The following is a 13,210-nucleotide window of genomic DNA, read 5'->3' on the forward strand; positions in this document are numbered from 1 at the left end:
ATTACTGCAGGGAGTCTTGCCTGCTGCTATTAACCCTTACCTCTGTAAAGTAAACCTGTGAGCAAAGAAAGATTCTCACAGCATGCTGTGACCAACATCAATGGGAGAAGAAAAGAATTATAAATAGATGTAGTAAGTAAAATGAAGACAAAAATCTGGATCAGGAAGCCTGAACACGAAATATCAAATACTTAATTTTACTTACATAATAATTGACATCAAGTTTTAGCTTCACCTTTCAAATTTAGTTGATTCCTGAGTATGGAGAATAATCATTCATCTATACAGTAATAAGGATCATAATAAAAAAAAGATTTTAGATATTGTAAACATAAACTCATGGGATTAAATATGATCATTTAATGGAGATTGATCTATAGTGAAATAGTATTATTAAGAAAATACTTGATCATAGTCTATATGCATTTACATTTACATTGTCCTATAAACCCCATCATTTTTTAAATAATACAGGAGGGAAATCCTTCCATGACCATTACGGTCCAAATATTCAAGTTAGATTTAATTCCTTGCTTGTTCTCTGACATTATATGTGCTTCTTTTACATTTTTGAGAATTAATTTAAATCCCATCAACATATAAAATTCCCTTTGTATTTAAAACAATATTAAACAAGACATATATTTTTATTTGATTAATCTTCTAAAAAAGAATAAAACTTACAGTCATAATTATAGAATTTTTCTGAGTGTCAGAGACTCTGAGAAAGGAAGTCAACCTTTCTGCAAAGGCCACTGAACCAATTTATAAGTGATCAGCCATCCAAGAAATCTGAAAGTTCTGGTTTTATTTATTCACTGAAAGGAGACAGAGCTTCCCATATTTATTTCACATTCTTAAGACATGACAAGAAATTCCTTTTTCTTAATGTGACTAAAACTTCGAACTTCCAAGTTGATATACCAGTAATGCTAGTCTTCCTCTATATTACCCGTTCCAGGTTATAAAACTTTTATTCAGTCTAATAATGCCTGAAAGCAATGGAATCAACATAATCATAGAAGTGGTTTCTATAGTAACTTTTATCCTGATGATAGTTCACGTTTTTAATGACCTTTATACCAACTTGTTAAGATGAACAGAAAAATTGTATATCATCATAATATAGTTGGGCTTGCAAATCCTCAAGGATTGTCTTTTAGAATGTCCTTAACTTACAGATGTGTAAACATGGGGCTGCATATGGTTTAGTAACTCAAAGAAGGTCTTAGAACGATTGCCATGTTAAGACTGGTGTCAAAGACTGACTTTCAATCATTCAACCAGTATCCATTATTATTTCAGAATCTACCTTAAATAATAAGAACAGAATTTTATAATTGGTTATTGCATTCACGATGTGCAACCATCACTGCTATTTGTTTCTGAACATTTTTATCACACTAAGTAGAAATTCAGTATGTATTAAGCAATAACTCATCATTCCTGCCTCCTCTAGTCCCTTAATCTATCCTGCCTCTATGAATTTGTTTATTCTAGATATCTCGTATAAGTGAAAACATACCATATCTGTCCTTTTCTGTATAGTTTATTTAATTTAACATAGTGTTTTCAGGTCCATCCATATTGTAGGGTGTATCAGAAAAGAACTTCATTTCTTTTACGGCTGAATAATATTCCAGTGTGAGTGTGTGTGTGTGTGTGTGTGTGTACATTTGTTTATGTATTCATCAGTTGATGTACACGTTTCTACCTTTTTTTATAAGTACCTATTTAAATCCCTATTAATTTTTTTTGTGTGTATATACCTGAAAGTCAAATGGCTCATCATATGGTAATGTCATGCTTTACGTTTTGGGGTACCATCAGACTGTTTTCCACAGCGGCTACACAACCTTATGTTACCACCAACAATGCACAAGTGTTCTTATTTCTTCACATCCTTGTCAATACTTTTGTTTTCCATCTTACTTAGTTGTCAATATTGCAGACATCCTAGTAGATATGAAGTGGTCTCTCACTAATTTGAATTCCCATATTGACTAATCATGTTGAGCATCTTTTCAGGTACTTATTGGTCAGTTGTATATATACTTTGGACAACTATCTATTCAAATCCTTTGCCTGTTTTTAACTGGCTTCTCTTTTTGGCATTGTATTGCTCTTTATGTATTCTGGATACTAAATCCTTATCAGATATTTATGATTTATAAATATTTTCTCTAGTACTGTAGGTTGTGTTTTGATTATAGTTTTAATGTTTTTATGAAGTAATTCATGTGAGATTTTTTATTTAAAAATGACGTATTGTAAAAAACTAGCGAAGTAACACTAAAATTTATTAAATGAGTTAATATAAGTTTTAGAATTACTAATGGGAGCACATGCTGTATTTGAAAATTCTTCCTGGATCTCCTTCTGTTAGAAAGAGACTATTCTAGGGCACCTGGGTGGCTCGGTCGGTTAAGCCTCCAACTTCAGCTCAAGTCATGATCTCCCAGTTTGGTTGGTAAGTTTGAACCTTGCACTGGGCTCTTTGCTGACAGCTCAGAGCCTAGAGCCTGCTTCAGATTCTGTGTTTCCCTCCCTCTTCCCCTCCTCTGCTCATACTCTGTGTCTCTCTGTCTCTCAAAAATAAACATTTTTAAAAATCTTAAAAAAGACTATTCTTATTTGCCTGAGATATATTCAAATTCAATCATTCTAATAAATGTTATGAGTCATGTTAATCAGCTGTTATTTATGGAAATTCTTCTACTTTTTTTTTTTTTTTATTTTTGGGACAGAGAGAGACAGAGCATGAACGGGGGAGGGGCAGAGAGAGAGGGAGACACAGAATCAGAAACAGGCTCCAGGCTCCGAGCCATCAGCCCAGAGCCTGACGCGGGGCTCGAACTCATGGACCGCGAGATCGTGACCTGGCTGAAGTCGGACGCCCAACCGACTGCGCCACCCAGGCGCCCCTGGAAATTCTTCTTAAAGAGATGCTCAATAAGTATACAAATCATGAAAAATTCTTGCACAAGTTTTTAGCAAACTATAAATAAAAATTACCTTCCTTAATATTATGATTAATATATTAGAAAACTATCACAAAAATATTATGTTACACACACAACATTATGCTAAACTTGAGAAATATTACTGCCTGTTAAATACAGAAGAAGATAACATGACATTGGTCACTTGATGGTCAACATTTAGCAGAACATACTAAGCAAAACTTGAAGGGTAAAAATATAATATAAATTACTAAGAAGATAAAGTTATGCATAAGGACTCCCAGATGAAAAAGTTTGCACAGAAAAGTACCTACCTTCAAAAATTCAGATGGCCATTCAATGAGAAAGAATGAAATATGGCCCTTTGTAGCAACGTGGATGGAACTGGAGAGTGTGATGCTAAGTGAAATAAGCCATGCAGAGAAAGACAGATACCATATGGTTTCACTCTTATGTGGATCCTGAGAAAGTTAACAGAAACCCATGGGGGAGGGGAAGGAAAAAAAAAAAAAGAGGTTAGAGTGGGAGAGAGCCAAAGCAAAAGAGACTCTTAAAAACTGAGAACAAACTGAAGGTTGATAGGGGGGGTGAGAGGGGGGGAGGCTGGGGGATGGGTATTGAGGAGGGCACCTTTTGGGATGAGCACTGGGTGTTGTATGGAAACCAATTTGACAATAAATTTCATATATTGAAAAAAAAAATTCAAATGGCCATTTCACCATTAAAGCCATTTTGGTGACAAAAACAAAACAAAATAAAACCTTACAATACGTGTACGCTGATATTTTCCAAGTCTGTCTTGGGTGGTTTTTCTCTGTTTAAGTTTTTAAAGCAGAAGTTCTCAAGGTCAGAAAATATTCTTGTTTAGTTTTAAGAGTTCATCGATTTACTATGTCCAAGAATAAAACACAATTAAATATTTGCATAATACGAGTAAGTATTCTTTTCAGAGCATTCTGATGATTTAAATATTTTTGCATTGATCTAAATACTCCTTTGTGATTACATAGAGTAAATATATTCTATCCAAAGGTGCACCCTGTGCCATGAATATATTTGCTAATCTAGAAAAACAGAAAATATTTTCAGTAGAGATGACATTCTATAATAGGTTAGTTTCCTGAAAACTTTGGGAACAAAGAGAATTTTAAAACAATATTGATAAAACTGACCCAATAGTATAATGAATAAATTACTATCATCTCTGTTGTTCAGGTGGCTAATCTGTGAGTTTAAGAGGTTAATAATTTGTCAAAATATAAATGAAAACAAGACTGATTCTCCACACAGTCAGTGCTTCCATCAATTCCATTGTTTTTGCAACAATTAAGGACAGAAAACAGGTTTTGAGAGATAATAATAAGAGCCTGTTGATGATTTCTTGTGCTGGAATAAAAAGAGACAGAGGTAGATATGTTAGATGCTGGATAGATAGATAGATAGATAGATAGATAGATAACAGATAATTCATTGTATGTGTGCTTCAAGCCACAGTTACTGGACTCAGTGTCTTAAACAGAATATTACTAGGTAATTTGGGTTTTTTTGAAAGTAAACTTGAATAAGATATTTAAGAAAATATAAAAGTATATATCATCACTAAGTGGGTTTATTCCAAGTATGTAAAACTGTTTCAATGTTCAGAAAAATTAGTATAATCAATCAGATCATCAGGCTAAAAAAAAAAATCACACCCTCAAATGAATAAAATCAGAAAAAAAAAGACAAAATCTAACATCCCCTTTCATGATGATGGAAAAAAAATGGAAAAAGAACAAAGACAACAAAAAAACCTCTCAGCAAACTAAAAATAGAGGGGAACTTCCACACCTCAAGTGTGAGTAAATGGCATTCAGATTCACTAAGTCTTCCATGGTGTTTCTCAAAGCAGGACTGTCCTTTTCATTCATGAACAAGAAACATACAGTGCCAAGACCTGTCCTTGTGTGTCCTCTTCAGCCAGTGGAGCTTTTTTGAAATCTGGGTCCTGATGAAGTGCCCAAATTGTTTCAAGCAACCCAAAGAGTCAGGATGGTGGTGGGGAAGCATTCCAGAGGACTTGTCTCACCTATTCCATAAAGGATGGTCCCAAAGCAAGATGGACCAAAAAGCACATTCCCATCCACAGTCTTCTCGGAAAGGCTAGAGATTTTCACGGAAACGATGGCTTCTATGATGGGGTCCAGCACCATGATGAAGAGGAGGAAAACTCATCAAATTTGTGGAGACCAGAGGAGGAAATGGTGGCAGAGGCTGCTGCACTGTGGTTTGCTTTCAGTGGGGCCGGCAGGTCAGTGACTCCAACAAATCCCAAGGCAGAAAGAAAAGGCTCTGATTCTCTAAGACTCTGCAGCTTTGGAAATGCTAAGCAGATTTTATGACAACCTACAACTCAGCAACCAATTGTGAAGCATTTTACTACACTTGTGGAAGACATGGTGATTATGTTTCCATCCAGATGGCTGACAGGCTAACCTGAAAACAAAGGCGTAGACAGCCCTTTTACACTTCCTCGGTTACACGCTTCCAATAAAACTTTTTCTAAATTGCCCCTTGGCCTGCATGGAAATAAAATGGTGATTAAAATATAGTTTTTTTTTAAATTTTTATCAAAAAATTTTGATAAATAACATGTACAAAAACCCTATATCATACTTAATGGTGAGAAACTAGATGCCTTCCCCTAAGATTGGGAAACAAATCGACGGTCTCTGTCATCACTTTTATTCAACACCATACTGGAAGTCCTAGCTGATGGAAAAGTTAAGAAAAGAAAAGACACACATGCTGTGAAGGAGGAAATAAAACTCTCCCTATTAATGGATGATATGATAGTCTGTGTTGAAATCTGTAAGAATCAATATAAAAATTCCTGGTACTACTGAATATAGCAAGGTAGCAGCATACAAGGTTAATTTGAAAAGCCAATTGCTTTCCTTTGTACTAGCAATAACTAAATTTAATTTGACATTTAAAATACAACATTATGCACAAAAATTAGATGACGTAAGTGAAAAACTTCCTAAGTATGTACAAGGACTATATGAGGAAAACTACAAGACTTTGATGACAGAAGTCAAAGGTCTCACTAAATAGAGGGATATTGTATGATCATGAATAAAAAATTCAGTATTGTTAAGGTGTTAGTTCTTCCAAACTTGATCTATAGAGTCTACACAATCCTATACAAAATCCTAGCAAGTTATTTTGTAGATATCAACAAACTGATTCTAAGATTTATATAAAAAGACCCAACAATATTTAACACAATGCTGAAAAAGAAGAAAAAAGTCAGAGGATTGACATTACCAAGCTTCAAAGCTACCGTAACCAGCACAATGTGGTATTGAGAAAGAATAGACAGATCAATGAAATAGAATAGAAAGCACAGAAATAGACCCACACAAATATAGTCAACTGATCTTTGATAAAAGAGCAAAGGCAAATCAATGGGGAAGTCTTTTCAGCCTATGACACTGGAGCAGTTGGATATCCACATGCAAAAAAATAATAATAATCTATATACAGACTTTACATATTTCATAAAAAGTACCTCAAAATGAATCACAGATCTAAAATGTAAAATGCAAAACTACAAAACTCTTAGGAGATGATAAGTGAAAATCTAACTTTAGATGTGGCAATAACTTTCCAGATAACAACATTAAAAGCATTATCCATGAGTGGAATAAATGATAAGTTGGACTTCATTAAAACAAAAACTTCTGCTCTGCGAAAGACACTGTGAAAAGCATTAAGACATAAGAGACTAATAGGAGAAAACAAATATCAGATAAAGACAGTTATCCACAATATATAATGGACACTTAAAACTCAACAATAAGGAATCAAAAAAATCCAGTTAAAACTGGGCAGGAGATCTGGACAGAAACCTCAGAGAAGATGTACAAATAGCAACTAAGCTTAGGAAAAGAAGCTCAGTATCCTATGTCATCAGGGAATTGCAAATGCAAACCACAATGATTACATCACTACACACTTGGAGTGGCTAAAATCCAAAAAACAAGCAACACCGAATGCTGACAAGAATGTGGAACAGCAGGATATCGCATTCATTGCTGGTGGAATGTAAACAGTGCAGTGACTTTGGAAGAGAGTTTGGTAGTTTCTTACAAAGCTAAATAGTCTTGTCAGATGATTTCATAGTCACGTGCCAGTTTAGGTGAAAATCTGTAGCACATTACTAAGTGAAAGAAAACAGTCTTAAAGACTACATACTGTACAATGGCAAGTATATGCCATTCGGGAAGAGCAAAACTAAAGGAGTAAAAGATAAGTAGTTGGCAATTCGGGGTTTGGGGAGAGGATGAATCATCTATATGGTAATGGATTAGAGTTGAGACATCAGTAAGAACTCATTTTTCACTTGATGTAATTGTAGATGGCTATATAAAGAGCTAGTATTTACAGATATCTGTATATATACAAAGTTCAGTCTATACTAACTATAACTATATAAATATAACTGGCTATATTTTCAAAATGACACTCCAGTAGCAATGAACATGCCTAATGCCCAGATCTTGATTTTTAATACCATTAGCTAATAAAAGGAATGAAGGCTCTGTGGAGAAACACTAATGTTAGGACTGGGGTAGGAAATACACAGGATAAGCCTTGAACATGTTGTCGTGCCAGAAAGTAAGGAAGTGCTCAAAACACACCCACATCCACATACCCCACACCCCACCTCCAACCACAATCGTGCTTTCTAATGGGGTATGTTAAAGAGACACAGGATCCCATTGAAAGAGCACCTAATGGCCAATGTGAGAATGATTTATGCAATAAAATAAACATGGCATTATTGGATTTTAACCCAAATTATAAAATAACTATCCATATACTCATACACTTAAAAAACCATCCTATAATATTCTTAATACTCCTCTAAACTGGTAAAGTCAGTCAGTGGAATTCTGAGACACTTTCATAGCCAGGAAAACCTAAGGAGACAAGACAACTAATGATATGTGGCATCCTGGATGGGATAATGGAACAACAACAAAATACATGAGCTAAAATCTAAGGAGATCTGAGTAAACTATGAACTTTAGCGAATGATAATGTACCAATATTTATTTATTTGTTTGCTTGTTTGTTTATTTACTATAGCAAACGTACCATTACCTTATACTAAAATAAGATGTCAAAAACAGGGAAAATTGTGTATGTCTATAGCAGGGCATATGTGGGAACTCTCTATACTACCTTCTTAAATTTTCTGTAAATAGAGTACCGATCTAACAAATAAACCTATTAATAAAAAAAAAAAAACTACCCTTATTTCACCACCTCCATGGAAGTATAGCTTATTTTCTTTCCAAATAGTAATTTATAGTTCAGAAAGATACAATGGAATAAAAGTTTTAAAAATACACATAATTTAGTTTTTAATTACTCTCCAAATACTGGCTTCTGATACTAGGAGAAAAATGTGCATTAGTAAGATGAAATAGAAAGCTTACATTGTAACAGATCGATTGACAAATGAACAGATCAACTTGGCAAAATAGCGTTGAAATTTTTGGGGGGTGGGGCACACACCATTATTTGAGGGCTTTAGGGAAATTTGGAAACAGATTTGTACATATATAAATTAAGTCATATTACATTGTACAAATATATATTACATAGATATTCAATATATATATACATATACATATAATTGGTGTATATTATGAACACGATGTATGTTTTATTATTAATCTTCTTTATAAAATAATTAAAATTGTCAAAGATGTGGGTTTATTTCCTAAATTATTTTATATTACAAAGATCAATCACCCATTTTAATAAACTTCAGTTTATTACCTCTTTGCATTTAATATTTTCTTAATCTGTGTATTAAAGCATTAATGGGGCACCTGGGTGGCGCAGTCGGTTAAGCGTCCGACTTCAGCCAGGTCACGATCTCGCAGTCCGTGAGTTCGAGCCCCGCGTCAGGCTCTGGGCTGATGGCTCAGAGCCTGGAGCCTGTTTCCGATTCTGTGTCTCCCTCTCTTTCTGCCCCTCCCCCGTTCATGCTCTGTCTCTCTCTGTCCCAAAAATAAATAAACGTTGGAAAAAAAAATTTAAAGCATTAATATGCATTTTTAAAGTCTTATGTTGTAATTTGAACTTTATAGCAATAACAATTTAATTTTTACTTGCTTGCAAATAATGTATTGTTCTTCCAAGAACATTTTTCTCAGTTATCAGTGTGACAAAAACTCCCTGTAGAATTTCTTAAAAAATTATTTCAATGTTGCACAAGTGAGCGACTTAACTGCATTATCCTAATTTTTTCTTTATCCTTTTAAAAAAAAAATTTTAATGTTTATTTTTGAGAGAGGCACAGAGTATGAGCTGGGGAGGAGGAGACAGAGAGGGAGACACAGAGTGTGAAGCAGGCTCCAGGCTCTGAGCTGTTAGCACAGAGCCAGACATGGAGCTCAAACTCACAAACCTCAAGATCGTGACCTGAGCTGATGTCAGATGCTTGACTGAATGAGCCACCCAGGCAGCCCTATCCTATTTTTTTCCTAATGAAAATGACTTATCCTTTCCCTATTATCAGAGCACTGTGAGTTCATATATCAAGAGGTAGGCTTAATAAATCCTCTCTCCCTAAAAGCTCTCCTCAGACCAACCATTAAAAAATTGCAGCTTTTTGTTTTCAGTTAAATACAACATTTTGTGTATATAACATTACTTTAGCAAATATCATGCATGATAAATTTTATACTGAGAGTGCCAGTCTGGGTGAAAAGATGCTAAATCTTGAATGAGGAGCCTTTAAGATAAATTTTTAGTGGTTTAAGCCTTATGGTAAAGGTCTCTATACTGATAAATATATATATATGTATATAATATTCATATATTGATAGATATATTTTAAGTTTACTATGTAGTTAAATATTTAATGGAATTATTCTTAATGATTAGAGATCATGTTTCCATACTCGAAATGACATTTTTTATTCTAAAGAAATATGTTATATGTATTCATCAATCACTTAAATGTGCTATACAAAAATATGTACCATTAATGCAAATCTGTGATGTGCAGAATAAATAGTATTATAATTGGGTACCTTTAAATATATGATTTAAATATTTTAAAGCAAAATTATGCTGGCTACATTTTATATACCTTTGGATATTCAAGATGTATTATATTTACTAAAAAATGATATTTGGGGTGCCCGAGTGGCTCAGTTGGTTAAGTGTCCAACTTCGGCTCAGGTCATGATCTCGCAGTTTGTGAGTTCGAGCCCAGTGTCGGTCTCTGTGCTGACAGCTCAGAACCTGGAACCTGCTTCACATTCTGTGTCTCCCTCTGTCTCTGCCCCTCTGCTGCTCATGTCCTGTCTCTCTCTCTCAAAAATAAAAATAAAATCAACATTAAAAAAATGTTTTAAAAATGATATACATTGGGGATACTATCTATTTTATAAAGTCTTCAGAAACTTTTGACTGAATATTTATAAACGTACATGCACACTAATACACACACAAATATATATACACATATAGATTCAAATAAGTCATTTAGTTCATCTATTTATGAAAATATGAATTTACACTCCTTGACAGAAACTATGGTTGACGCAAGTGCTCAGAAACAAGAGAGAAGATACTTCATTTACCAAACAAGCACATCTTGTTGAGATCTCAGCTCTGAGGACTGTGAAGAAAGCGTGGTGAAGATTCTGTTCTGATGAGGGTGGGGAGATTGGCAAAGAGACCTCTGACCTTCAGAGGCAATAGGCAGGAGCCATCACTCAGGATATATTCTACATACTGTAAGTTGGGAGTTTCAGTGTCTGTGTCCTATGATAGCACAGTGGTAAGGGCTCTGCTGAGCAGTGGGGCCTTGTGATACAGGTACTCCTTTTTATGTAGGCTCCGGGTTGGATACTGTAGCTAAGCTAGAGGTTCTATGGTCTATGTAATACTCTTTAATAAATGTATTTCCTTCTTGGGGGAAAAAAGAGAAATGAGCAAGTAGAAGAAATGGAAAAAAATAATGTATATTTGAAAATTTCACACTCTCCTTTAAAGTTGTTTTGTTTTTTTCCTAGTCCAATGCTTCTCAACAAGGGAAGCAGGGCTCGCTCGGGGACCAGTTGACAACGTCAGCAGACATTTTTGGTTGTCCTAACCAGGTGGGTGTTGCAACTGGCATCTAGAGGGTGGTGGGCACGGATGCTACTAAACATGTTGTGACCCCTACATGCAATTAAGACCCCTACAACAAGAAAATTATTGGGCCCAAATTTCAATGGTGTTATGTTGAGAAAATCTGTTGGGGGGGGGGAGGAGGGATAAAAATTCTAGCAGGCAGAGTGTGTCTAATGGCACTTAAACAATTTTAGAAACAATATATCCAATACTCAACTTTATGTTTTGTATAATAAGCAGCCTGCTGGCTTCACAAAGCTTAGGTGAAATCTAAGGTGTGATTTGATATGTGTGATTGATATGTGACAGCCTGTTTGATGCTGAACCAAACAGCAGATGGACAATGGAATCTTTAAACTTATAGGTAGATGTGCTCATGAGACTGTAAAAAAACCAGAAATGGCAAAAAGACCGGGTACAGCATTAAGCTTTCCAGCATCTATGAAATGGACATTTAATTCATTTATAAATGTATAGGTCATTGTGGTCTCTGCAGGCCTCTTACAGATGTGCCTGAAACATGAGTGGAGTCAAAGCAATGAAGCAGGAATCATGCGAAATAAGAGGATTTCCATTTGCTACATTAAAACTTTGAATAGTGGCTCAGTTGGTTAAACGACCGACTTCCGCTCAGGTCATGATCTCGCGGTTCGTGAGTTCGAGCTGGGGGTAGGGCTCTGTGCTGACAACTCGGAGCCTGGAGCCGGCTTCAGATTCTGCATCTCCCTCTCTCTCTGCCCCTCCCCCACTTATCCTCTGTTTCTCTATATCAAAAATAAATAAATTGTAAAAAAAAAAAGAAAATTAAAAAAAACTTTCAATTGTAAGCTTTTAACTTTCCGTATGTTTAAATAAGTCAAAATTATAGAATATTAAAATATGATAGTAATAAATTAAATACATATTTGAATAAGTTTATTTGGCAATACAGTGAAATTTATCTTTAAAATCACCAAAATGTCAATTAAATTTGGAAAACTATGTAACTAACATCAATAGGTTTATAAATCTATCAAAAAATGAATGTCAATTGTATGATTTAGATAACATTTGGGGCTTTGTAGTTATCATACAAACGTAGACTCAGAAAAAATTAACTTATTTTTAAAACAGTCATTTTTTTTATAAAGTAAACTATCATAGAGTTTTAAGTCCTACAGCCTTCCTATTCTTAAAATGTTCTATTCTTTCAGTGCCAAAAAAGACTAATGAGATGGAAAAAGGATAATACAGTATAATATATATCCATACCAGTAATGCAATGAACTCAGGAAGGTAGTAAAAAAAAATCAATTAATTTTTATGAGTGTTTTAAGATTTCAATCTTAAATGGTTATTTTCAGAGCTATGTGTAAATGTTAAGATAACACAATATAAAAGAGCAGATGGTCTTTTAAAGCATATAATCTGCATATAGATTCAATACTATTTTGATAATTTTCACATAACAAAACCCTTTGTAACTATCGGAAATCTAAATATACTTTAACTCGAGATGCACAAAACACCTATGTCTCAAACAATTAATTTTAAAATTACGTTTCTTATCTATCTTTAACTGCTCCCGTTAACAACACAGGCACACAGTTCAGTGATCACATCCATGATTTAAAGTAGAATGCAGGGTCGATTATTTTCATTTTTGTCTTTAAAAATAATAATTACTTGCAAGCATTTATTAGTGTGGGACCTAAAAGAATGAAAAATCCAAAACACGTGGTTTCCATCCAAATACTAAAGAAGGCATCTGATTTTGGTGAGTACAGGAACCTAATTTTTGCATTCCTTTAGTCTATCCTGAAGAAAAAATTAAATGAAAATATCATACAGGGTGTCTACATTGTACCATTTTGAATCCATTACCTATATATCTGAGAGGGGTCTCAGATACTATTTCAATCACTTTTATATATTTGAATTGATAATTGTGACTACCAGGAGACTGTGCAAGACAAGTCACCAAGATGGGGTGGATTTTTCTTTTTTTTTAATCTTTTGAGGCAATTTTCTCTTCAATCATAAGATTCCATATATCTTTGTGATCTTAGGGAAGGCCTGTG

General features: G+C 34.4%; 1 pseudogene; it reads left to right on the forward strand.

The window, feature by feature from the left end:
• Positions 1-4,808: 4,808 nt before the first annotated feature.
• On the forward strand, positions 4,809-5,344 carry LOC125164812 (bis(5'-adenosyl)-triphosphatase-like; annotated as a pseudogene).
• The last annotated feature ends 7,866 nt before the right edge of the window (positions 5,345-13,210 follow it).

The sequence above is a fragment of the Prionailurus viverrinus genome, chromosome B1 (assembly GCF_022837055.1).
Source record: "Prionailurus viverrinus isolate Anna chromosome B1, UM_Priviv_1.0, whole genome shotgun sequence".
In the NCBI taxonomy this organism is placed as follows: Eukaryota; Metazoa; Chordata; class Mammalia; order Carnivora; family Felidae; genus Prionailurus; species Prionailurus viverrinus.